Genomic DNA, 5475 nt, shown 5'->3' with positions numbered 1-5475 from the left:
AGTAAAACAAGAAAACTAAAAACATGGAAAATGCATGTCCATACCAAGGAGAGCCTGCTATTAAAAAGGAATGTCGTTACAATGGCCAAGAAACAGAAACAGCTTAGATGTCCACAGACAGATAAATGGGTAAAGGAAACATGATGCACCACATAGAATGGAATATTAGTCTTCAAAGAGAAGGAAATGCTGATACATGTGGAACATGGATGAATCTCGAGGACCTAATGCTAAGTAAAATAAACCAGTCACAGGAGGACAAACGCTGCATGATTCCACTTTTATGAAGTGTCTAAAGTAGTCAAACTCATGGAGGCAGAAAGCAGAATGGTGGTTGCCAGAGCCTGGAGGGAAGAGGAAATGGGAGAAGCTGTTCAATGAATATAGAGTTTGTCACGCAAGATGAAAAAATTTGTAGAGATTTTCTGTAAAATGCACATAAAATTAACAATACTGTATAGTGCACTTACAAATTTTTTTAAAAGGGTAGATTTCATGTTATGTGTTCTTTACCACCATTTTTTAAAAAACCTACAAAATTCAGCTCTGGCTCATATGGACTGTGTGATCCTAAGTCACTTACTTTGCCCTTTTATAAAATGTAGGGAAATAACTACCTTGCTGAAGTGTTGTGGGGATTCAAGTATATAAGGTACATAAAGCACTAAAGCCCACAGGAGAGAAAAACAACAACAAAAAAGGACATTGAGAGAATGATTATAAAATTCACGAGCCTTAAAAATATGCCAGCAGAGCCCTCATTACTGGCAGCCTGCCTCGCTGCTTGCATGCCCAGCTGCTGGCCGACAGCAAGGCTTCGATTACATGAAGTCCTTTGCCAGATTAGGCCAGTGTACGGGGCACTGGCTCATCTCACTAGGGCTTATGGGAAAGATGTAAAATTTGGTGCAGATGCCCAAGCCTTAATGCTTCAACTGTGTAGACCTTTTAGCCAATGCTGTAGTCGTTACTGTGTGGCCAAAGGCAAGAACAGTATTATTAAGTAGAGTTGGAGAAATCCCGAAGTAACAAAAAGTTGGTATGACCATTGCAAAGTCCATTGACGTAAAAGATAAAAATATTGGCACTGAACTTGTTCAAGAAATTGCCAATAATACAAATGAAGAGGCGGGGGATGGCACCGTTACTGCTACTGTACTGGCACACTCTGTGGTCAAGGAAGGCTTTGGGAAGATTAGCAAAGTTGCTAGTGCAGTGGGACTCAGGAGAGGTGTGATGTTAGCTATTGATGCTGTGATTGCTGAATTTAAGCAGCAGTCTAAACCTGAAGAAATTGCTCAGGTTGCTACAATTTCTGCAAGTGGAGACAAAGAAATTGGCAGCATCATTTCTGATGCAATGAAAAAGTTTGGGAGAAAGGGCGTCATCACGATAAAGGATGAAAAAACACTGAATGATGAATTAGAAATTATTGAAGGCATGAAGTTTGATCAAGTTTATATTTCTCCACAATTTACACAGCAACAGGTCAGAAATGTGAATTCAAAGGTGCCTATGTTCGATTGAGTGCAAAGAAAATTTCTACTGTCCAGTCCATTCTACCTGCTCTTGAAATTGCCAATGCTCACTGTAAGCTCTTGGTCATAATTGTGGAAGGTGTTGAGGGAGAAGTTCCAGGTACACTTATTTTTTTAAAATCCTCACCCAAGAATATGTTTTTATTGATTTTGAGAGAGAGAGAGAGAGAGAGAGAGAGAGAGAGAAACATCATGCGAGACAAACATTGATCAGCTGCCTCTGGTAAGTGTCTCAACTGGAGATGGATCCCACAACCTAGTCTTTACTAATCCTTTGTCCCCAAAATTCTGCACAGGAGAATAAACTCCTGGTAGAGATTACACATTTTAGTTTATAATATTGGCTCAAAGATGGAGAATTGAATAAGGCAAGAGCAAACAATTTTTAAAATTTTTTATTGAATTTATTGGGGTGACAACCTATCTAATAAAAGGGTAATATTCAAATTAACTGTCACTCCATCACAAAGATGGTGGCGCCCATAGTCACAAGATGGCGGCACCCAGTCCCCTCAGCCCCGCCAGAGTCCCCCAGTCCTGGGGTGGGCGGGGCGGCCGCTGAGAGTTGGCAGTGTGAGTGGCCTGGTGGAATGCTTGTTTCGTTGCTGCAGCAATTAGGCAAGTGTTCCGCCTGGGCCACAGAGGGCCTCTGGGCAGCGGGTGTGGAGTGGCCAGGGCGGGACGCTTGCTTCATCACCAGGGTGATGAAGCAAACATCCCACCCCGGCTGTGGAGAGCCTCTGGGCCGAGGAGAGCCTCTGGGCAGCAGGTGTGGAGCAGCCAGGCCCCACAGAGAGCAGAGAACCACAGAAAGTGGGCCTATGCCGTCAGGGCTCCCAGATTGGAGAAGGTGCAGGTCAGGTTGAGGGACCCATCCCCTGTGCACAAATTTCATGCACCGGGCCTCTAGTTGGTTAATAAAAGTGTATAGTTTCTGGTGTCCAATTCTATAATACATCATTTGTATTTTGCATTGTGTGTTCACAGCCCAACACAAGTCTCTTTCCATCACCATTCATCGCCCCTTTACTCTCTTCTATCTCCCTCACCCCTTCTTTCCTCTGGCAGTCACCATACTGTTGTCCATGTCCATGTGTCTTTTTTTTCTCCTTTGCTTAATCTCTTCACCCTTCTCACCCAGCCCTGCCTCCTGACATCTGTCAGTCTGTTCTCTCCACTTCAGTAGTTTATTTTGTTCATTAGATTTCACACATAAGCGAAATCATATGGTACTGTATTTTTCCATGTATAAGATGCTATTTTTTTCTAAAATCATTAGACTGAAAATCGAGGGGTGTCTTATACATGAAAGTCAACCATGGAGGGAACCCCTTGGGTGCATAGCTGCCCATACCTGTCAAACAGGCTTCCTCCAATCATGAGCCTTATTGTTACTGACGTCATAATTGGAGGTGGAGGAGAAGGTGGAGTGTGTGCAGATGCAACAGGGACCGGAGTGTTCTGAGCCCATAAAGATGTAAAAAAATAAAAAGATAAACACCAGTAAGCAATTGTCTTGATCTGCAAAATTCAAACTGAATGTAATCAGCTATGCAAAAAAGCATGGAGATAGAGCTGCAGAGAGACAATTTGGACCTCCTCCCACTGAGTGTATGATCAGACAGTGGAGAAAACAGGAAGAACAACTTAAGATGCCAAAAAAGAAGAAGGCCCTAAGAGGAAAACCAGCAAATGTTTAAAATATTGATTTCTTAATTTTGAGTTGGAAAAGTGAGGGGAGTCTTATACATGGGGGCATCTTATACACTGAAAAATACAGTATCTGTTTGTCTCTGACTGGCTTAATTTATTTTAAAAACAATAGTTGTGTTGTCTCCAGTTTCTCCTCTGATATTTATTAAAATATCTCCAAACTTGGTAACAAGCCACTAATGAGACGGTGGCTTCTAATCATGTGGAAATTTCAATTCATTTTCTAATAGCGACTTTAAAAAAATATCAGAAATGATCATTTAACAAAGAAGAAACTATTACCTTGAGAGGAACTACCTATAATTCTATGTACTTAGAAGAGCTTTTTTTGTCTGAGCTTAAAAACAGGAATAAAAGAAAACAAATAAAAACAGTTAATAGACAAAATCCTTGGGGAAAATAATTTAAAATCAGAGGGTTTACTCAATCAGAAAGGCATCAGTTAAACATGACAGGGTGCCATAGATATGTTTTGTGAAGAATCTCCAAATTAAACTTTTGGCACGAGAGGAACCACATTTTGAAAAAGTGGTAAAATATACAGTCTAGTCTTTCTTCCATGAGCAGGTCACCCGGAGTTGACTGTCTGCTGGTCTCACAGAGCAATGAGCAAGACAATCTTTTTTAGGTATTAGTTACTTTACATAATAACTGGGTGGCCAGTATTGTGATCCTCCATGTAATGGTGAGACTAAAAGTGGCAAAATATACATCACATAAAACTTAGCATTTTAACCAATTTTAAGTGTACAATTCAGTGGCATTGAGTACATTCCCAATGTTGTGCAGTCATCACTGCTGTCTGTTTCCAGAACTTTGTCATCATCTCAAACTGAAGCTCAGCATCTATTCAACAATAGCTTCTCATTCCCCCTCCGCTGGCCCTGGTAATTTCTGTTCCTTCTGTCTCCCTGAATGTGTCTAGTCTAGGTACCTCATAAAAGTGGAAGCAGACATTTGTCCTTTTGTGTCTGGCTTATTTCACTTGGCTAGATGTCTTCAACATTCATCCATGTTGCAGCATGAAGAGTCACATTTTATAAAAACAAGCCGAAGTCCCAAAGAAGACGAGGTGAGAAAAAGAAACCCTTCCCACCCCGTAGAGTGGCTCAGCCCTCCACCTGCCCCCTTGGTGACCCATCTGACCGAAGTTTACTCTTCACCTTCAGATGCAGGGCGCTGTGGTTTCCGTTGTGTCACTTTCGTTTCCCATGTCATCACACAGGGTTAAGCGAGGCCCTTCCTTTCACCTTTTGCTAAGCTCCCGCATAATCCCATATACTTTGGGGTCAGGGAGAGAGTGTTGGACTTGGTGTGGCCTTGGGTGATTCAGTTAACCTCTATGACCTTTAGCTGTCAGTGAAATGGGGATAAGAAAAGCCATGGCCTGACAGAGTTGTTGAGAGAATTGAAGGATAAATCAAAGTGCTTTGCAAACGGCAAACTATTATACAAATATCAAGTCAGGCTGATCAGAGCAGGCCCTTGTGGGCACGTGAATAAATTTCGGCCCTTTCACACAAAGCTGCCCAAACTGTTTTCAAACATGAGCCTCACCCTTTAGGTAAGAACAGTACCTAACAGAGCCTAACAGACAGCGAGACAACAGCCAGGGTGGTGGTGGTGTCTGTTATACACGAGACAGTTTTCCACCTGCAGTCTCACTGCTACATTGAGGATCACAACACCGGCCACTGAGTTATTATATAAAGTAACTAATACCTTAAAAAATACTGTCTTCCTCATTGATCTGTGAGACCAGCGGACAGTCAACTCTGGATGACCCGCTGATGGCGAAAGGACTAGAATGGAAAACTGTGCCCCCAGAGAAGCAGACTCTCATTCTGCCAATCGGTTCAATCTGCCCACCCCTATCTGTCCAGAGTCGCTAATGAGTGGCAAAATTGACTGCTCTCACCTCTTCTCCCAGCAAGGGCTGGCTTCTAGTGGAAGTGCTAATGAGCCCTGTCACTGTTCTCAGCAGGAGGTCAAGGAGAAGTACGAGTCCTGAATAATCCACTCACTATGGCAGAATATTCCAGAACCAGCTATCAAATGGGAACAGCCATCCTCTCCCCAGCTCCTCCTGCTTGGTCAGAAGCTTCCAGATTCTGCTTTTTGCACCAGGATCAACACAGTGTCTCATTGTGTCAACCTTCATACCGTCAACAAGTTTAGGCCAGAGAGGGACTCAGTGACTCGATTTATTTGACCACTGGCCCCT

At 42.6% G+C, this 5475-nt stretch overlaps 1 pseudogene; it reads left to right on the top strand.

The window, feature by feature from the left end:
* Positions 1-788: 788 nt before the first annotated feature.
* On the top strand, positions 789-5262 carry LOC139012837 (60 kDa heat shock protein, mitochondrial pseudogene; annotated as a pseudogene).
* The last annotated feature ends 213 nt before the right edge of the window (positions 5263-5475 follow it).

Source organism: Myotis yumanensis, unplaced genomic scaffold, assembly GCF_028538775.1.
Source record: "Myotis yumanensis isolate MYYU_CA2020_CCGP unplaced genomic scaffold, mMyoYum1.0.hap1 SCAF_6, whole genome shotgun sequence".
NCBI classification, from domain to species: domain Eukaryota; kingdom Metazoa; phylum Chordata; class Mammalia; order Chiroptera; family Vespertilionidae; genus Myotis; species Myotis yumanensis.
This window is presented reverse-complemented; position numbering and strand designations above follow the sequence as displayed.